Source organism: Typopeltis vanoorti, chromosome 6 (assembly GCF_054136105.1).
Source record: "Typopeltis vanoorti isolate ZY-2024b chromosome 6, IOZ_Tvanoo_1.0, whole genome shotgun sequence".
NCBI lineage: Eukaryota > Metazoa > Arthropoda > Arachnida > Uropygi > Thelyphonidae > Typopeltis > Typopeltis vanoorti.
Genome location: NC_143554.1, coordinates 30,034,234 through 30,057,677, shown reverse-complemented (window position 1 = coordinate 30,057,677; position 23,444 = coordinate 30,034,234). Strand labels below are relative to the sequence as shown.

The window sequence follows — 23,444 nt, the reverse complement described above, 5'->3', positions numbered from 1 at the left end:
AGAAACTTTTATTATATGTGTTTGTTCGTGGTGAGGGTGAAATATTTTTAAGAAAGCAATTTTTTAATATGTAAATTTATTTATTAATAAATTGGTTACTGATTAGGAAAAAAATAATTTATTTATTTTTTTATTTTGTATATGCAGCACTCCCACTTAAAAGTTTCACCGGCCGCCACTGCTAAGGCATCCAGAAACTTGTATAAGCTTTTCAGCTGAAGACTAATTAGATGGTTCTATAAGACTAAGTTCGTTATTTCTCCTGCAGTATAGGACAAACCTGCAGACAGAATACGCACTGAAACACAACATAAACTTTTTTTAAACCACTTCAAGTTTCTAAAAAAGCTGGGTGGTGGACTAAAACCGGGAGATGAAATTTATCTCCCACTTAATGACAATCACAAACGTCTATGTCCGATTCACTAACCTCACTTGGCCAACCGGACCGACAATTCTGATGCTATAATTACACCATTACATCATTATAATATAAATTAGAACATAATTAGATTAATGAAAGATAGTTGGCCGTGATAGGCCACTTGGTCTACCATGTTAATTGAAGATGGGATGGAACGGCATTTAGTATTTATACTCAGATTTCCGGAGTCATTTTTATGTGGTTCAACAGTACTATTTCAGGGGCAAAACAGTTCGAAATGAATGTAGGAATTATTGTCGTTTGGAATTGTTTCGCCACGTTTCATAGAAGAGAAAAAATTCTTTTAATTCTTTGTTCATGGAAGATCGAAAAATTTGATCTTAAAACCTCAGAAAATTAAAAAGAAAACAAAAAACTAAAGATAACATGTAATGTATAGAAATACATTATGCCTGGTGCACTGCAAAAGCCAGATTTGCAGTAAGCATTGTCGGAAAAGTCAGTATTTATTTGTTTAATATAAATAATGCCAAAAATCAGGTGAGAGATTTAATACTAATGAAATTTAGGAACCACTAACAGTATCAAAACCTATTAATCAGTTATTCAAAGAAAATTGATCAAACTGTTGCCAGAAGCCAGAGCTACGAATGATTCGTATAAATGGATGATTCATGCTTTTTTATTGAGAGACAACATATATATATCTATATTAGGGTTACCAAGTAATTTTATAAACTTGGTTATTTTACTCCTAATCCCAAGTAAGCAAACAGTTAAGTTTGCGCCTGAACGTAGTTCAAGTCTAAAGGTGGTGCAACACAAGGGCAACTCATTGTAAAGGTGGATAAAGCTTTGATCACTATTCTTAGTATTTTCCATAATCGACCTTTACAATGAGTTGCCCTGGTGTTGCACCACCTTTAGACTTGAACTAAGTTCAGGTGCATACTTAACTGTTTGCTTACCTTGGGATTAGGAGTAGAATAACCAAGTTTATAAAATTAATTGGTAACCCTAATATACATTACCCAGATAAAAAACCTTTTATATATATATATATATATATATATATATATATATATACAGTGAACACAGCATGCACATGTATTATGGATGACTTAATTCACAGTATGTATGGAGTTATCCATACATACTGTTCGCTATAATCATCATCTGCATAGTGCTGCTGATCTTCAGCCATTGTAAGACAACACAGATATCGCTAAGAAAAAATAAACTGAAAATAAAACAAAAATACTCTAGAACACTTGCCCCACAGCGAGACAACGCAATGCAACTGGAATATCAATAATTTCGCGAATTAAATTGCTGACCCCCCCCACACACAAAAACCTAAAGACTCTCACAGAAGACTGGAGGAGGTGTTTCAGAAGCATGAAATGTGAAAGATAATTCTGAAACAAGATAAATCTCGCAGACATTTCGGCCGAGGACATTTCGCTATCCCATTCAATCCCGTTTTATACTGGAACAGTACGTTTTAATTTTGATATTTATTATTCTTTCATATTAAATTAGTACTACAATCTGTACTAATTACTACACATTCTTTGACTGTGAAGTAAAGATTTTACAAAAAATGCAGATAATACGCGTTTTTAAGATTCCTCTGAATGAGTTATAATTCAAAGTGCATTCCAATAGCTGAAATACATTTCCTATGGCGAAACACATTTTCTTATCTTTATTTCTTTTTTTTTTTTTTTTCATTTTCCCAACCGGCACGTACTTCAATTTCCCTTGTCTGAATAATATTTTATAACCTTGAGCGTGAGCTCATTACTTAAAGAAGGAATTGCATCGTAAAAATGTTTTTTTTTCCCTTTTTTTCTGTAAAGAGACACATTTGTAGTGTTTGCCTCGAGAGAGCTTGCGGTGTACAGGAAGCAATCAATATGAGACACGATTTTACAAATAAAAGCGAATTACACATTAAGGTGAAATATTTTGTTTTTAATAAGTGCTCTAGTCAGAGCAAATGTTGTAAGATAAAGGTAAGTTAGTGATTATTCCGGAGATTTAAAGTGAAATGCACGACTCCTTACAGGAATAAGAAAAATGCATGTATGATAAAAAAGAACACACAAACACACACGCATAGAAAGATTATAGAAAGCACAGACTTCGTTTTTCCTTGTCAGTTTCAATAAAAATTCTATGCTAAATCCTATTGTATTTTATGCTCAAATAATTAAATTAAAACACCAATGAAGTAGAAAATTACAAAACAGATTTTCAACATACTAAATGTAAACTTTGGCATTTCTATTTAATCCCATGCATTTTGAAACGCCCATAAATATTTAAGAGACATACTATAATTACGGCATTGAATACACTCCTGTGAATAACGAATGTACCAAACAAATAGATCATAAATCTAAGTTCAGATTCTCTAATAATATGTAAATATCAGTTAATAAAGCGCAGCTATCACACATTATTTTGTGTGGGGGTTACATAATCCTGCTCTAGAGTGCAAATATGGAACTTTTTTCAAGCCACTTCAGATCTTAAATAAACAAAGTGGTGGACTCACATACTGTGGGCCACTCATTTCACAGATCGCATCAAAAATTATAAAATATTGTAGCTATTAATCTAGAGATGATCCAAAAAGCGAACACTAAAATATAAATATAAAGTGCAATGTAACATATTTCTAAAAATTTAATTTGATTCATTTAACCTATGTATATGGTTACTACTATGTAATAATTCCATCATTACATAGTATGATTATTACAACGCTGTCCAGAATGAATAAAAAAAACTGTTTTCTGTTATCTAGATGGCATGATATATTATTTGCTTTCTTAAAAATGCCAAGGAAATATCAATACACTGGTGCAGTCTTCGTTATATATCTCTACTCAGCATAAATTATTTGTGCACTTCCATTTTGCACCCAAAAGACTAATACTGAATACTGAAATAACGGAGAATTACATCCGAGGTGGGCGCGTGCTCATCTCATCCTTAGCACAGCTTCGATAATCTGTCCCGCTGCTGTTTTAAATATTCGCTTGAATAGAAGTGTTTAATGTGATATATGAAACCAAATTTGTTATTAGTAAGTCAGTATATTTAGCGATACGGCCAAAGAGTTAACAATACAGCTAACTTTTCTGGCTTAAACTGTATAATAAATAACACCACTCACAATTTTATTTCAATTTTTAACTGCAATAGACAATACAGTATACAAAAAACACTAAGAAAACTGTTCAATAATCTATCCCACTTCTGTTTTAAATATTCCCTTGAATAGAAGTGCTTAATGTGATATATGAAACCAAATCTGCTAAGTCATGCAGCCTTAGGGATGGCTTCATCATGAGTAATGTTTATATTGTTTCTGTTTTGAAATACCTAAGGTTATGAAGCCAGTGCATTATACCTTCTGGTCGGTATTGCTTGCTTGCAGGATGAAAAAAATCTCGTTTCCTGGAGAAAAATCCTACTACTTCCATATGAGATCATTACGAATAGTATTTGTAAGCTCTCAGCAGATCAGTTACATTGAATCTTCACCAGACATGCAATCATTATTTATTGTGGTTTAAACTGAACTCTCAAGACGAAGTCACTGAATATTTCTTCAATGCTCTTCCATTATAGCAAAGAAAAATCTTCGAAATGCACAATAATCTACACATGCAAGAAACGTTCATATAAACTGGAATCATTATAAGAATGTATTTTGATTAAGAATAAGAAAAAGACTCGTTTCATCTCATCTTAAAGACGCAAAATTAGGACAATAATGTTGTACTGTGTAACCGGGAAGCTGTTATAAATGTTGGCTGGTATACAACGAATTAAACAGAACACAGAACGAACACAACAGGTGGTCGTAACAGCATACAGCGCAAAAATGGATTTAGTTTCAAAACACGCATTTAATTTAATAAAATTTCATAGCAGGGCATCTCTCTCTCTCTCTCTCTCTCTCTCTCTCACACACACACACACACACACACACACACACACACACACACACACACACACCACTGATAACTTCTATTTGTGTTTCCGTAATCAACGATGGATAGATAATTCAGTGTAGTTCTCCGGCATCGCCAAAATTCAGGTATCTCATATTACATGCTCATGTCCACTTTGTATGTGGATCCAACTTATTCTCCAGTAATCATTACTTTCGTTTTACTAAGAGGGTGCTTAAGCATCCATGTAGTACTTTTGTGTCCAAACAATCACTTTGATGGATCAAAATAAGCAGGGTTCCAGAAATTCACTCGCCAAGGGCGAGTTATCAGAGACAAGTGGCGAGTGAATTTTCAGCCTCGTTCTAAATGCATCCAAAATGTGCTTTGTTTTCTTTGCATAATTTACACATTTTGTTTTTCATTTTAAAACATGTCATTTACTTAAAATTATATGATCGCAGGCGGTCTACAATTATGTAATAAAGAAGCTTTATTTTCAACCAGCAGACATTATCTTATGTAATTAATATAATAAGTTAAGTACTTTGTATACTGTCTCTGCCAAAAGTTAGTTCGCAAGAAAATACTCTCAAAGATACTTTTCTGGTGTTTCCCAAACGATTAGAAGTAATTCCAATCTATGACAGCACATAGCACTGTCTCTCTCTCTCTCTCTTATAAAGTAAAGCATTCCCATCATCGGTAAATTAATTTTGAAATAAATAGTCAAGTACTGTCAAAGAATATTTTATTCTGCATAACGTGTTAAACATCACCGGTCTTATAAAAATCAGAGATACGCTTAAAAAATAATTTAAGAAGTGTGATTTTCATTTATTTTACTGTCAACTTAATTCTCCAAACACCCTCTTTAACCCTTAACTAGGTATGCAGTAGTATTTTTCACAACATGAATTAGCTAAGTGTAGTTACATACTCGAAGATAAATGAAGAAAAGGCTTTTTAATAGTGTTATCTTTGAAAAAACGTAATTATCATGAACAGACGAGTCGGAGATCGGATCACGTTATTGACATTACATCGTGAAAAGTTAGTCTCGCTCCGTTGCTAGCGTTGACCATTTTCTGCTGTATTCGCAACCTTTAGTCTTTTGCATTGAATTATTTTCAATGATAAGTTATATAAATAAATCCTTCATTATGGACAATAAATGAAAGGAAATGCAACCTACACCTTTTAGTTTGGTGAAGTGCGAAACTGGGGGCGAAGATAAAGGACAAGGAAATATTAAAAACACTGGTAAAAAGAGTTCTTTTGTGTTGTCAACTAAAAACAATCATGACGTGCTTTCAAGACAAATTACCTAAACCAGGCGTGGCCAACTTCATTCTATACGAGGGCCAATATATGATGAGTGGTAGCATCAGGGGCCGCAAACTTTTAGACAGAACTTAAATAAAAATAAACTCTGCATTTTTTCAAGGCAATAGTTATAAGTATTGAATTACTATATTTGTTAAATCATTTTACTACTGGGAGAACAATATAAAATGCTTGATTGATTTAAATATAAGTTATTAAATTAAATTTAATTACATATTTCTGTTTTTTAACATGTAACACAACTTAATGAGAACACTGTGGGCGTTTATGTGCGGCAACAAGTTCATCAAAGTCGATTTTCAACGATGATGACGATATTCGTAACAAATCCTGAAGGTGGTCATCAGTCAGTCGGTTTCTTTGTGACGATTTAACCGCCCTCATCGTTGAGAAAGTGCATTCACATATGTATGTGCTTCCAAACATAGATGCAATTCTCAAGCTGAAATCACTAAATTCAGGATATTTTTCCCTTGGTACCAGTTCCCAAAAGTCAAAAACTTGACTAGAAAAAGGGGTCACTTTGAAGGTCACACAACTCCAATTGAATAGTGTCATGCTGCTCAGAAATCTCGCATTTCATTGGGTTGTTAAATAATGTCAGTTTTGGCCACATGTCATCACTGAAGTCAGAAAATCTCTTACTGAATTGCTCCAAAAGTTGGTCTAACATTGGCACAGAAAACTTGGGGTCAATGTCATGGCTCTCCTCCATCAACTCCCTGCAGGAAGAGAAATGTACCAAGTTTCCTCTGACTAGGGTGAATTTAAAACCCTTCAGTCGACTTATGAACCCATCTAGGTGTCCAACTAAATCTGAGATTGTTTGGTTACGTCCCTGTAACTTCACGTTGAGTTCATTCATATGGTGTGTGATGTCTGTTAGAAAGGCGAGTAAACTGTTAAAATGAGGATCACATAGTTTTGTGATTAGTTCTTTGTTTGTCTTCTCGTGGTCCTCTAAAATCTGTTTTATTTCCTTTCTCAAAGCAAAAAAAACGGTTTCAAACAGTTCCCTCTGCTTAGCCAACGTACTGTGTACAACATTAAATCATATTCTGCCTCCATTTCTGTTAGAAAAAAAAAAAAATTGCGGTGTGTCAAGGCCCGATTTCCGCCCTTAATTAGATTCAGTTTTCATAACATCCTCTATCTCCAGAATTTTACCACACAGAGTCTCCTGATGTATAATGCAGTGCAATACAGGACAATTGATTCCAGCCTTCCTTAGTAAGCCAACTAAGCCTGTTTGAGTACCACGCATTGATTTGGCGCCATCTGCCATAATAGCTGTGAGATTGTTGATGTCACCAGTACCATTTACAACCTTCATAACTGCATCATAAATGTCTCTTGACCTTTGGCTGAATTATGCAATGAGTCTAATGCTAGTAGTTCTTCATTAATAACAAAGTCTTTGGAAACAGTTCGAATGAAAATCAGAAGTGATTAATTATATTAAAGATCTCTCTCTCTCTCTGTGTGTGTGTGTGTGTGTGTGTGTGTGTGTGTGTGTGTGTGTGTGTGTGTGTGTGTGTGTGTGTGTGTGTGTGTGTGTGTGTGTGTGTGTGTGTGTGTGTGTGTGTGTGTGTGTGTGTGTGTGTGTGTGTGTGTGTGTGTGTGTGTGTGTGTGTGTGTGTGTGTGTGAGAGAGAGAGAGAGAGAGAGAGAGAGAGAGAAAGAAAGAAATATATATGCATACATCTTTTACTAGAATGTATGCAATGGAGGAGTAACTTTTTCGTGACTAGTAGATTTCATTAGTATTTTTGGAACCCTGAACAAAAGTATTAAAGTGTTAGAGTTGTTATTAAAATAACAACTACGAAGCCGTTTTATTGTCCAAAGGACATAGGCGGAAATCTTTTAGTCCTAACTTGATCGGATCTATTTATTTATCGTATGACATATACACATGGTTAAAAGGAAATAGAATAGAATACATATGAATATAGTTAAGATACAATATAAAAAATTATAAATAAATAAAACATAAACAAGCAGATAAAATACAGGTATTAAATATATGACAAGCATCAAGCAAACATTTAGTCATATTTTTACATTTAGATATTTAATCCAATTGATCGCCTCTGGGAATAGGTCAAAAATGTCCTTTAGTTCACCTGGATATGCCATTAACTCACATTCCTGAACTATATGACGAATGGTTTGGGTCTCGGCTCAATAAGGGAAGTGGGGGATTCGGTATCTTTCCCCATTTTGAGAGTAAGTCTCCGCATACACCATGACCTGTACGGATCCTGTTAGCAGTCTTCCATATATTCCGAGCAGGTCAAATCCAGATGGTTTATGAAGAATATTTATGTAGTTACGGACTTCAGATAATACTGCTTGAGTCCACAGGACATCCTACTTATTCATCCAAATTTTGATTGGATAGCAGTAAAATCTCATAAGAATGAAACTGAATTTATTAAGCTGTTGCGAGACAACTTCCACAAGCAGCATGCGACATAAGGAACTCTAGGTCAAAGAGTGTTATATTTGATTAGTGTCAGAGGGTCTTTCAGTTAAGGACGCAACTATTCTGCCTCCGATTGGCGACAGTGATCATGCGGTCCTCGCTTGGGAAGTGACTAAGTTTATGAATGTTTGGTTCAGAAAAGGTTATATGCTGAACTATAAAGCAGAACATTATGACCAACTGAAGAGTATACTGAGTTCAGCAGAATGGTATCGGTTGCTGGATGGGAAGCATATAAAAAATACTTAGAATGATGCAATGTCAAAATGTGTCCACAGAGTTATAAGAATAAATAAGGAATGAGTCAAATAGATGTGTAATCTTATTAAGCAAGAGATTCCTAAGAAACGGATAATATGGAAGGCATACCGCACACATACGAATGATGCCCGTTATGAAAATTATAAACAGCAGGCTAGAAGAATCACAACTGTTGTACGGAAAGCTAAATCTAAGTATGAAAAGAAACTAGCTCTGCAAGCTAACGACAATCCGCAAGAATTCTATCGATATGCTGCAAGTAAAAGAAATAATGAATATGAAAGAATAACTCTTCTGAATGCCGATGGTGTGAGGATGACTGTTGCAGAAGAGGTTGTTCAACTAATGAGTGCCCATTTTGCTAAAAGCTTTCAACCTGGTGTATGTAATATTGAGTTCACTGCTACCTATTCAATGGATGGAGAAACTGATATGTATGAGGAGGAAATAGTAGAGCTGTTGCACAAACTGAATTACAATTAAGCAATAGGGACTGATGGGATATCAACAAGGGCACTAAAAGGGTTCAGCTAAACTGGCTATTTCTTTGACCAGACTATATAATTTGTGTCTCATTACATTGAAGATTCCGCTGGAATGGGGAGAATGCATGTTAATCCCATTGCACAAGGGTGGTGCAAAAACCGATGAATCCAACTATTAACCAATCAGTATCTCAGGAGTGGTGTTGGTGAAGATTTTGGAAAAACTGGTTAGAGCTCGTTCAGAAATGGGATTTTGCTAAAACGTTTAACAGAATATATATAGCATGGAAGACTTTTGCATAAATTGGAGAATATGGGTTTGGATTATAAAATATTAGCGTGGATAAAAGGATGGCTGACTGACAGATATCAAAAAATGGTATACGGGGGGATGTGAGTCCGCAAGATTTAATGTAACTAGCGGTGTACCACAAGGATCAGTCCTTGACCCACTGTTATTCAATCTGTACATTAATGATATTGGGAGGGATTTGACAGCCGAGATACAGCTATTTGCTGATGATGAAAAGATACGTAGGGTAATCAGGGATGTTGCTGATATGTAGTTCTTTCAGAATGATTCGAATAGGCTGGAATTATGGGCATGGGAAAATGGATGTCAGTAAATGTAAAGACATGCACTTTGGCGTAATTATATATCCAACGTCGTATTTTATTGGTGTGATTATGAAGAAACTGATCAGGCTAGCGATATTGGAATGTTAGTAGATAACAAATTGAAGTTCAGAGGCCATGTAGCAAAGATTTCAAATACAACTCAAAAGATAATTGCAATGCTGAAACGATTTTTCTCATGTAAAAATAAGGATGTCATTTTGTCTCTTTACAAGGCCTTGATAAGACCTCACTTGAACTATTGTGCGCAGGTCTAGTCTCCTGGTTTCTGTTGTGATTCTGATTAAAAATGATATCAGAATTGTGGAACACTGATTATGAAGACAGATTGAGAATTTGTAGACTGCACATACTTGCAAAACAGGAGAAAGAGGGATGATATGACTGAGACTTACAAACATCTGAAAGGGTCATACAGGATTTCAATTGATAGAATTTTTCATTTTATGGAGGGCAGCGAAAGGACAAGAGGGCATCCTTGGAAACTGAGAATGAATGCCGCTAAGACGGGGGTGATGGCTAGATTTTTCTCTCACAATGTGGTGCGTGATTGGAATGAATTGCCATTGGATGTTGTGAATGAATTCTTGAATAAGTATGATAGCTGGTCCGTGGCCCCTCAATGAGTCCCTGACTCTCTGGAGGTCTCTCTTAATAATAATAATAATAATAATAATAATAATAATAATAATAATAATAATATTGCATGCTGCTCTGCGTAGCACTGCGATATTATTTTTTGTGATTCTACTGTGCATATGTATTAACTTTGGGAATTTATACAGAACCATTCATATGAGCGAATGTTGCTATTTAGTAGTGACTAATGTGGCCGAAGATTTGTATAGTCCTCAGTGTCCTTTCTTTTTGCTAGATGACTTTTAATTATTTGTAGAGCTGTTCGCATAGCTAGCGATGTCACCAGGGAGTTTGGCAAAGTGCCAAGATCCTGCTGCAAAATAAGAAAAACAACAATAAATACTGTAATTATTTCAGGTATATCCAGAACTCACTTAAAAATTGTTTATGGCATAACAGATATCGGAAGTATGCCACTTAATGCTCAAAATTTTCTTTCAAAACCCGTACAGCTACTAGTACAGTAACTACAATTTCCCAGAGCAGCCATCTGTTAACTGTTTCCAAATGCGGCCTATCTTCGGTTTACCAAGTAGAAACAACAAAGAATGGCCTTGCAATATATAACAACTGAAAAGAACAGTACCAGTTTAAACGGGTGTCACACACCTAATCAATAAAATGTTACAATACCGAAGTGGATACTAATGGCACGTTGTTATTTAGCACAGATGCTACTAAGGAAAAATAAAAGAATCTTATTAGATATATGAAGAGCCAAAGGCTTCAATTCGGCGACATATGACTTGTTTAAGTTAAGGGATATTACATCCCATATCGTTTCTTAGCCGAATAAGAAACTGAAAGAGTTTCATGCCAAATATAGTAGAAACTATATAAAGTTGGGCGATTCCAAGCGTAAGCAAATACCTGGATACTGCAGCAACTGACCCTAAAGGTGGAGCAAGCTGAGGCAACTAATGTCTAAGGTGGAGCAAGTTCCGATCACTATTCTTGATATTTACCCATATAGTTTCTACTATATTCGGCATGAAACTCTTTGAGTTTCTTATTCGGCTAAGAAACGATATGGGATGTAATATCCCTTAACTTAAACAAGTCATATGTCGCCGAATTGAAGCCTTTAGCTCTTCATATATCTAATAATTTATTAGTACACCTCTCGGCAATACTCATAGAAGGGTTGTAAGTTCTGTTTGCTACAAACTTGATATTGACTAGGTCTACCTACTCACTGATGAGACCCCAATGAGGGTGGAAACCGGTGCGGGGAGGATCTGGCTCCACTTGGAGGTAGGTTTTTGCCTGTCTCTGAGTGTGGCCACCGCTGAGATTATGGCTATGCTTGGTGGTGGTGGGGTGAGCCTGCCACTGGGTACAGCCAATGCTGAGAAATTCTTCTCGGTGACGGGGTGAGCCTGTCATCGAGTGGAACAACGCTGAGTTGGGCGATCTTTCGGGATCGTCTTATTTTTAGAGCCCGCTTCACTTATACATAAGGTGGAAACCGGTGCGGGGCGGATCTGGCTTTGAGAGGCTCCACTTGGAGGAAGGTTTTTGCCTGTCTCTGAGTGGGGCCACCGCTGAGATTATGGCTCTGCTTGGTGGTAGGGTGAGCCTGCCACTGGATAGAGCCAATGCTGAGAAGTTCTTCTCGGTGACGGGGTGAGCCTGTCATCGAGTGGAACAACGCTGAGTTGGGCGTTCTTTCGGGATCGTCTTTTTTTTTTAGAGCCCGCTTCACCTATACATAAGGTTGAAACCGGTCTGGGTAGTGACCTTCTCTCATAATGTTGAACAGAAATACAGCTCCTAGGAGCTAAGTTCACATTATGGGTAAATATCAAGAACAGTGATCGGAGCTTGCTCCACCTTAGACATGAGTTGCCTCAGCTTGCACTACCTTTAGGGTCAGTTGCTGCAGTATCCAGGTATTTGCTTACGCTTGGAATCGCCGAACTTTATATAGTTTCTACTATATTCGGCATGAAACTCTTTGAGTTTCTTATTTGGCTAAGAAACGATAAAAAAATCTATTTTCAATGTAAATGCTATGAATAAAAGGATTTTCGACAGAAGATAATAAATACAATCATGTGATTTATTTTGTTTTTCATGAGGATGAAAAACAAAATGGTTCCATGGTATCAGTTACTGAATGGAAAAAATGTCAGCAATGCATGGAAATCTTTGAAAAGTGCTTGAATGAGGCGGTATCTGAATGTATTCCCTAGTGTTCTAAGAGTATAGGTTGGGTGTGAAATGGATGTGCAGCCTTATTAAGCTAGAAATCCACAAGAAGAAGATGATGTAGAAAGAGTATCGTGATGAGAAAAGCTAAAACGGAGTATGAAAAGAAATTGGCCATGCAAGCTAAAGGAAATCCAAAAGAATTTTATCGTTATGCCGCAAGCAAAAGAAAGAATGAATGTGGAAGAATAACTTTATTCAATGCAGATGGTACACACGTGTCGGAAGCTAAGGAGATTGTTCAGTTATTGAGTGCTCACTTTGCTGAGATACATCAGCCAGGTGTATGTAGTATGGTGCACATGCTACTGCTGCGTTGGATGAAGAGTTAGAGGTTCATGAAAATGAAGTTGAAGAGCCTTTTCATAACCTGGATAAGAATTTGTCAATAGGGACAGGTGGAAGATCTGCCAGTTTGTTAAAGGAATGTTCAGCTGAATTGGCTAGGCCTTTCACACATTTATATAACTTGAGTCTCAGCTCAGGAATGAGACCACAGGAATGGAAGGAATGCAATATAGTTCCATTGCACAAGGGTGGTGCAAAAACTGATGTGTCTAACTACCGACCTATTAGTATTTCTGGTGTGGTAGTGAAGAGTTTAGAGAAGTTAGTAAGAACTCGCATACAGAAATGGGTAGACAATCATTCTGTACTCTGCAGGGAACAGCATGGGTTTACTAAAGGAAGGTCATGTTTTAGCAATTTGCTCATGTTTTATAACAATGTTACGACCGAGTTGGATAAAGGAAATGTATTCACTATGATAATTTTGATTTTTCTAAGGCATTTGATAGGATACCACACGATAGGCTGTTGCGTAAACTGGAGAATATGGGATTGGAACATAATCTATTCACTTGGATCAGGGGATGGTTAACAGACAGATATCAAAAAGTGGTATATAGTGGGTGTGAATCTGCCAGATTTATCGTAACCAGTGGTGTACCTCAGGGTTCAGTCCTTGGGCTATTATTGTTCAATCTATACATTAATAACTTCAAGTAGGGTCTATCATCAGATTTGCAATTGTTTGCTGATGATGCGAAGATAGGCACGGCAATCAGGGATGCTACTGATATTCAGCAATTACAAAATGATTTGAATAGACTGGAAATCTGGGCAAACGAAAATGGCTGTCAGTTTAATGTTAGTAAGTGTAAATTTATGCACTTTGGCGTGATTAGAGATCCAGCGGCATATTATATTAGCGGAGTTATGCTACAAGAAACTGAAGAGGCAAGGGATCTTGGTGTATTGGTGGATAAGAATTTAAAGTTCAAAGGTCACATAGCAAAAGTTGCAAATACAACTCAGAGGATAATTTCTATGCTGAAGCGAACCTTGACATGTAAGGATAAGGAAGTAATTTTGCCACTTTATAAGGCTTTGATAAGACCACATTTGGATTACTGTGCTCAGATTTGGTCTCCCGGGTTCCAAGGGGATAAAGAAGATGTGGAAAGGGTGCAAAGAAGAGTTACAAAGATTATATCCGGATTATGGGATTTATATTATGAGGACAGATTGCGAGTATGGGGATTACAGACTCTGGTTAACTGATGAAATGTTCAAATGATGAAATTTTTCCTTATATGGAAGGCGGGGAGAGAACACGGGGGAATCCATGGAAGTTAAGGTTTTTCTCAGTCAAGAAAGGGGTAAGAGCTAGATTTTTTCTCTCAGAGAGCAGTGAGTGAGTAGAATAATTTGCCCTTTGGGGTAGTGATTGCATCTAGTGTAAATGAATTTAATGTAAGGTATGATAGCTGAATTGGGTAATTTACAGCCTCCCTCGATGAGTCCTTGACTCCCTGGAGGTCTCAGATGATGATGATGATGATGATGATGATGATGATGATGATGATGATGATGATGATAATAATAATAATAATAATAATAATAATAATAATAATAATAAATACAGTACCGTAATATAGATATTTTACTAATAATTTGAGATAAGAATTGAACAAAGTTAAAAAAAGTACAAAAATGCGTCACAATTTTACTGTGGTTATTGATGTTAATAGAAGCAAATATGCAGCAAACCAAGTTTAGATAAGCATGAACTTCTCTGACTCCACACTAAATATGTGCGCACTGGTCCCATTTCAATCAATACGTGTCAGCGACAAATCAACATGCCCACCTGGTTGTCCGAGTGGATAGCACTCCTGCCCTCCAACCAATAGATTAGATTGAGTCCCACTTCTAGGTCTTAACATTACTGCTGACTTACGCCAGCTAAATATAGACTTACGGACTGATCTGTATAATGCCTCTTATCCCATATAACTATAGCGTTTTGAGCATATTTTCTCTTAGCATCTCATGGTATACATTTTCCGGATGTGGAATACACAGATCACTGTTATATTCCCATGATTTCTCGACTCAACAATTCATGACAAGTAAACAACTGTTATTCTGTCATGCATTCAGCTTATTCTTCTCGAAGTTTCTCTTTCACAGTTTTCTTAGGTTTTTTTCTCAAATATATTTGCTTAAATCTTACCTGGAAATTGTGGAAATTCCTGTGCAATAAGTCCACAAAATAAGACTGTAACCTCATTACACACATCTAATATACAATGAGTAGACAGAGGGTGATTCTACTTCAGAAACTAAAGATAGATTAATTAAATAAAGGGAATATTAGATCCCACATTGTTTTAAAACCGAATAAGAAACTCAAAGATTGGAATCAGAGAGTTTCATGCCGAATATAGTATAAAAAACTATAAAAGTATCGGTGAATACTAAGATAGATCTTTTTAATGCCACTTCAGTACATAGGATAGTGCTTTGACGTCGGGCCACGATAATCACCTGCAACTTGAAGAATTCATAAACAGTTTGAAAGCCGAGACAGTGCCATTCAGCCAACTAGGCTGACAAATGGGTAGTGTGGTTAGGCTAAGAAGTTAGGTTAATAGATGGGACATTTAAATCCCATGTGAATACGTGTTAAATCAAGTACTGATCAAATACTGCAAACAAACTTTACCTAACTGATTACAAACAATTAAAGAAATGAATGCAAACATGCACTCACAGGCAAGAAAATAACATAAATACCATATAGTGGTAACATTCATTTCATTAAATAAATAAATTTCGTGTGGTGATACAGCGTTTCCCCTTTTTACGGGAGTTCACGGTATCATCTAGTCCCCTAAAATTTTATCCCGGCTCCGGAAGCGGCATAGGTTGACGAATCAAACCTGTAATCCGTGTGTGTCCTCGAGCCGGTTTGCCTGCTTGCGGGGTGAAAAACACCAGATAAACTGGCGGGAAAACCCTGCTGTCCACGCCCAAGACCGGCTAATTTGGCTATGGCTGAGGAAGATCCTTGGGCTCCTCACGTCGTTGACGGGAATCGAACCTAAGACACTCCTTCCCCAAGCATATGGTTGCGAAGCACAAAGCCACTAGGCTAACCACGCAGACATTCATTTCATTAAAACAATTGAACAGAGATCCTTTGATATATATATATAATGCAGACATAATTTTGTTTTGCCTAATTTATCCTTAAAATAGCCCAATCGAAATTATAAAGATTGATAATGATCCTAAATACCAAACTTCATTAAATTCGATCAAGCTAGAGATATATTAGTATTATTATTTCAAATCGTTTTGCGTGAGGGAGGTGGATTAAAATGAGAATTAAAAAAAAATTCCTCGAGCTTGAGCACTCCCATAGGTTTAAAGTATGAAAATTACTGTGCTGCACCTTTAAGAGTGTAGTCAAGTGTAGTCAAATAAGCATTAACTTAATAAGGCATTAAAAGTGTTTAAAATTTGAAACGGTTAAATGTTGAATTTCCAGTTGTTTTTGTGGGCTATCGTGACGCCAGAGGCATTCAAAGAACTCTATAGAGTAGGGTACTTTTATAAAATTGACTCGTGTGACGAAAATTAGCGTTTACGAAACTTCGATCCCCTCAAGTTCTCAAGATATAATGATTTTCTGATTAACACCAAAACTGGAATGACTTGAGAATTTTACTGATACCCAAAATATTTCATTTTGGGTATCAGTAAATGAATGAAATTTCAAATTTCATTCAACTTATCCTGTAAATGTGAGTTTTTTGGAATATATATATAATATTAACAAATTCTGCTTTTTTGTCATGAGCAAAAGTACGAGAAATTTCGGTATGGATTCCAAGTAAAATATTTTAATAAATCGGTTCACCCAAAATCACAAAATAATTTGCTTCAGATGGATAGACAGACAAAATACAAATTGAAACAACAAAAAAAAAAAAATCTCTCTCATTATCTAGCCTTCCTAAAATCTAGCGTCACTGATATCGAAAATATTTCATGCATGATTTTATGACCAGGGTTAACCCTATAAGCACTTAAAGAAAATAAGAACAGTTATTCTACAAACGATTTCAGTTATACTTATTTTGCGCAGAAAGATTTCCATTCGCTTTCTCTTCGTAATATTAATGGGTACTTAAAAGCACTCAATCATTAAAAGAAAATCTGGTTAATACCGTGAGAAAACACTAGGAGACTCGAACTTCTGTTTTACATTTCTCACTAGTCCCTATCCAGGGCATGTTGTGACGTCACCTCATACGGGTAACAATTTATTATCGATAGTACAGTCTTGAACGATGTGAATACGAAACGGCTGTTGACATAAAACCCTATTTCTTTTCGCGGTTTTATCATCACTCAAACGACTGTAGAAATAATGATACCATACTCTGTAGGTAAAAGCAATCACACAAGTAATATTCGCTTCGCTCACTCAAGCGATTCAATCCCTACAGGTCTTTTCGTCATCAGCACGTGCAACTTCCTCGATTGCATTCATCCCATAGTGTTTAATTAAGTGGAAACACTTCAACGATTTATTTAATATTTTCAATAAGCGAAATAATAATAATAATAATAATAATAATAATAATAATAAAACAGCAGGCTAACACAATGACGAATCTCTTCCTTCAGTCCCGTCATATCCTAGTTCTTGAAATGATAAGGACGGGCACTGATGTAATAGCAGCACGTACAGAGGGTAATACACAACAAAATTTGCACACAAGAGAAAGGTTGCCGTATTAGTACAACTCGACAGCATGAGGAGAGTTTCGTGTAAACACAAGTTCTGATACTGATCACGTATGAACACCGCTGTCCAATAAATATTTATTTATTATTAATTTCTGTATACTACGACTTAAAGCCACTTTTAAAAGCAAACAAAATTCGAACTATTAAGCCATTAAAATGTAAAACATTTTTTTTTTCAAAAGCTATCTACACCCAACTTTCATAATGAGAACATAATTTACAGACAAAAAAATACTATTGTTGTTGTTCATGAAGGTTATTTTCTTGATCATAAATTAGTAAATAATAATATTTTTTGGTTTACCGATCAAGTGTTGATCAATTTTATTAACTGAACCAACTAGTTTCGCCACACTGAAGATGCCAACAGATAAGTGTGGCGAAACTAGTTGGTTCAGTTAATAAAATTGATCAACACTTGATCGGTAAACCAAAAAATATTATTATTTACTATTGTTATTGGTTGTGCAGGGGTTAGATGGCGATGATGGTATAATGTTGTTGTGTGTAGGTGCAGGATTGAGAAGTGTAGTGGACGGCTCTCCCATAATGAATCCTTGGAGGACGCCCACTAATAACAATAATAATAATAACAATACCATTTTAAATGCTTGTCATATGGCATTTAGAATGTTAGACAGGCTCCATAATTTACCAGTTACTATGAGCGATAGCGACACTTTTGTGCCATCTAGTGGGATATCATGAATTGGATATTATTATTATTATTATTATTATTATTATTATTATTATTATTGGCAACTCCAAGGAGTCCTTAGACTCATCGAAAGAGGCCCTAAACATCATGTCAAGAACAACTATTCAACATCCACACAGTATCTACCATACTTTGCCTTGAACTCATTCACAGTCATGACACTCAAAACAGACTCTGGCAACTTATTCCACTCATTCACCACTCTCCAAATAAAAAACCTAGTTCTAACACCTTTGCTAACCACACTCTTGCCCAGTTTCCATGGATGGCCCCTAGTCCTCCCACCACCAGTCCTGTTCTGAAAAATATCCTCTGAATTAATCTTATAGAAACCATTCAGTAATTTGAATATCTCAATCCTATCACCCCTTTTCCGCCTATCAACCAATTTCTGCTACACACAAATCTTCAACTTGTTCTCATAAGGTTCATTCCATAGACCTGCTATCATCTTGGTCACTGGCCCCTGGATCCCCCTCCACCTCCTCCTTACCTCTGTATCAAGGCTCAAGACAGAGGAACAATAACTTGCTTGTCTATGCTCGTCAAATTATTCTTCAGTAGCCAAGTGATTTGATCAGCTGATTTAGCCACTTTTGTAATGTGTCCCATAAACTTCAACTCTGTATCCACAAACACTCCCAAATCCCTGGATTCGTCAATCTCCTGGAGTACAGTTCCACCAATGTGGTATATTGCTACTAATCTTTTCACCCCAAAATGCATAACCTTACACTTTGCCACATTAAATTGACATCCATTCTCCTTAGCCCAGTCCTCCAATCTATTCAAATCATTCTGCAAAATTTTGACATCATGTGCATTCACTATTGCTCTACCCAACTTTCCATCATCAGCAAACAAATGAACAGTTCCTCTCAGATCCTTTCCTATATCGTTAATGAACAAATTGAACAGTAGTGGTCCAAGAACAGAACCCTTCGGCACACCACTAGTTACAGGTCGTCTTTTGGACTCTACCCCTGAAAAAACTACTCTCTGATATCTCTCCATCAACCACCCTCCTATCCATCTCACCAACCCTATATCCATCCCCATATGCTGCAGTTTTCTGATTAGAATTCCATGTGGCATCCTGTCAAAGGTCTTAGCAAAGTCCAGCAGTATCACTGTATACCCATTACCCTTATCCAGTTCAGCCGTCACTGTGTTATAAAACGTAAGCAAGTTAGTGAGGCATGATCTACCCCTCACAAAACCATGCTGTCCCCCACACAGTATCCCATTTTCATCTATCCATTCCTGTATTTTTCTCTTGACTACTTTCTCCAAAACCTTGACAACGCCTCCTGATATGCTGATCGGTCGGTAATTTGCAACAGCAGTCTTGGAACCTCCTTTATGCAGTGGAACTATTTTCCCCTCTTTCCACCCCCTCGGGACTAACCCAGACCCGAGACTCAAATTAAACAAAATGGTCAAGGGCACTGACAATTCTTTAGCCGCTTCACGTAAGACCCGAGCTGGTATACCATCCAATCCCACAAATGTATTCACATTAAGGTTTTGTAATATACTATTCACCTCCATTTCATTCACCTCAATTCCCGTATAAGCTATTGGTTCCTTCATTCCTGCAATATCACCACCTGGATGATATACTCTGGCAAAGTGCTCGCTCAGTAATTCCACTATATCAACTGATTCATTTATCTCCCTACCATCAGCATTCCTTAAAATCATTCTGCCGTATACATTTTGTCTTTTACTTGCAGCATATCGAAAAAAACTGTTTGGGATTCTGTTTAGCATGCGTTGCTAATTTACTTTCATAATCTGCTTTTGCTTTTCTTACCACATGCATATTATGCGCCAATGATCAAAAATTGGAGATTTATAATATACATAGCGTTAACAATTCATGCTACATTGGCGTTCTCAGGAGACAATGTTATCAAATATTTCCATACAAACAATGAACATTCTATAGTTAAAGAATGGGTATATCCATAACGAACATAATAAAAACATTCATTGGATTTTCGTCTTATTATGACCAACCTGACCTAAAGCCATTGAAGTCACTATCACCCTAACAAACTAGTCCGCTTTTCCTTAAACAATGTATGAATAACCCATTTAACCTTTGCTACGAAAACTTTTTTCCCATCATATTTGGTGTGTCGAGTGACGCAACCAAGAGGCATGGCGGCTCTTTGCGTCACACGCCATTCTCCGAAATCGTTCCTAAGATAGCACTACCCTACACTGCCCCCACATAATCTGAACTTTTGCCAGACGGTTCGTGGTTTACCAATGTTTTAATCCTCAAGAACCGACAGTAACAGTACCAGTGAAACAGCTGCTAACTTAAGTAGTGGTTATAAAATCTAAAATCAAAACACAGTGTATATGATACATGACTGATAACAATAAATTTAAAGAAATCCTGTAATTATTTCATAAAAAACAATCAGAAAGATGACATTTTGAGCATCATTCCTTTCAATACAGTGTGCAGTACAATTTAATGTTATATCAGAATAATTTGATATTAATCTTTATATATTTAGATGTCTTAATATTTGAAATTGTTACCTCTGTAATTTTTTAACAACAACAACTATTACTACTGCTACTATTGCTAATAATTTTTTTTTCAGTCAAGTCATTAATTTTAATAAAAATAATAATAATAATAATTAATAAATAAATAAATAATTCCGCACATGTAGAGGTGAATAACTAAGATTAAATCTCGATGCATAAAAATGTTAACACGCTTCAATTAATAAAATACTTTCTAGAATAATTATTGCCATTTTTGTCTTGCTTTTACAAAGTCGCATAATTTTCGTCAACATCGAAAACACAATTAAGAAAAAATATATTTGTGTATTGACCTCATAACAATACTAATAAACCAAATAAAATAATATTTACAAGTCAGTGAATGGAATTTGGAATATTATTAAAGATATCACAAAATATAATGAAGAAATTATGCGCATTTACAATGGAAATAATTATGTCTAGAAGAGATTTATTTTGTTACAGTTAACATGGAATTCTACGTTTCTTCAAATAATAGATTGCTTACAATTCTGTCGTAATCAAAATTAAGATATACTACCTTAACAGCGTTGCACAATGTTGTCATCGAAGCAAATATTAATTTCAATTACTATAACCGTTGAAAAAAAAAAAAAAAAAACAACCCACTACCACAGTCAGCGCACAAAACATATTTACAAGTGAAAAAGGAGGAGTTTCGTGTTTTCTCGCGAGATCTTGCTTTTAGCGCTCTCTACTTATTAAAACATTTAAGTGCGATTTCGTTTTCCTTATTATACGTTTACATTTTTCACTTAAAACCAACGTCGTGTTAAGACAACGAAGAACGTATACAAAAAAGTTATTATAATAACATAATTTTTCATGATAAAATTCAAGAGAATAATGCTAAACAGTCACAAAATAAAATATAATATTCAGTAAGTAATGTTTTTCATTTCGGATTACTAGTATGAGAGAATTAAAATGGGACTTCGTGTTTAAATTGATTTTCTTTTATCTATTATACATATGCCGACATATTGTTATTTTAATTAGCATTTTAATAGGCTTATAAATATATATCTACCGCACATAAAATGTGTAGTTTTTATAATTATACAATACACTTAAAATATACCTATAGAAAAGAAAACAGATGTAAAGAAAAATGACTTATCTGTTAACTGGAATCTAAAAACTTCAAAACCGGAACTAATTGTATTGAAAGTATTATATACTAATAAACTACTGTATGTAATAATAATAGTAGCATTCGCATTATTCTTTGCAGTTTGACATTATGGCGTTTAATGAGCGTTCAGATCATTTATAAACAATCTGACCTAGCGATGACATTTTTATGATAATGTATCCCAGGAAAAGATATTAGCCTCCAGTATATTATTAGTGGCACTGGAGATGGGATAAGGGTTAAATAATCGGAGAACCTTCTCTAAGACAAACATGGTATTTTAAGCAGCCTGAGGGTTCTAAATCGCACAACAATCTTTACCCATCAGATGAAATGTTCTTGTTAAAAGTCAAGAATGGTTTATTCTCAAATATATCTGGATTTTAACTCTACAACCTAAATAAAATTGACTGTGAAACTTACACTATTCCGAACAATAATATATAGTGTTAGGGCGTAGGGAATAACTGATGACAGCAGCTGTCTGCCTTACAATCTCCCAATGAAATCAATGAGAGAACTAAAGATGGAATTGACTGCATTCTTATAATCTCCTAAAGTTAAGACTAAAACAGCTCCCTGTTCACTTTGAGAAATAAAACTCATTACAGAATTTATTACTTTTATTATTTGATTAAGAAAAATGTTTCCATTTTAGCCTTAAATTAATTTGTGGTTAGACATTGTTTTCTAAAAATGTGTCGCAATCGAAAGATTTCATCTAAATAGACGGCAACTATCGGTGCAAGAGTTACCTTTGTCTCACTTTATTATAATAAAAAGATGCGATTCTGAGTGGGATCTGAAATTGTCTTTTGCAGTATAAATTAGAATTTCAGATCTTGCGAATCATGATAGGCAACCAAATAAGAGACTGATGTTGCTAAAAATAACTGAAATATTACTGATTCCAAACGAGGAATTTTCGGTGACTCAATTTCTTGCTGAGTGAGTTGTACATTCAAGTTATTGTGCACTTGAATATCTGGAAAAATAATTATTACAAATGAAATAGATATTTGTCATATTTTGCCAACCCAGGTCTTCTTCATATTTATCTGGATACAAATTCTTCTGAAACGTCCACCTGGCTAGTAAAACACTTTCGTTGGTCGGCTTGCCCATTTTAAAACAAGGTAAGCCTTGAAACAATTGCATCGGCATCTATTATCGTTATTTAAACGTACAGTGACAGAAAGGACTTCTTGCACTTAGGGTCCTGTCGAACTAGGCTTTATGGACCCTGAACTTGAACACACCACTCTAAACCTAACAATATTATAACTGTCTTGGCAATTATAATGTTGTTAGAAATGTCTATACATATTATTTAGGAGTCGTCATTGGGTTAACAATCACAGAGGGAAAATAAAATGGGGTGGGAAAATATAAGAAAGACCATATTGACAATGTTGTACGGAAAAACATAGAAATGGCAATGCTATTACACACCGTTAACTACTCTCGATGGACAAAACATTACAGATAG

General features: G+C 35.6%; 1 long non-coding RNA gene across 1 annotated transcript in view; it reads right to left on the bottom strand.

Annotated features, from left to right (window-relative positions):
• LOC150105357 (uncharacterized) overlaps nt 1-21,409 on the bottom strand; it is a 327,819-nt gene extending 306,410 nt beyond the window's left edge. The window contains exon 1 of the long non-coding RNA XR_016548440.1: nt 21,341-21,409. This is a non-coding gene — a long non-coding RNA (uncharacterized LOC150105357). The remainder of the gene's footprint in view (nt 1-21,340) is intronic.
• Nucleotides 21,410-23,444: the final 2,035 nt, after the last annotated feature.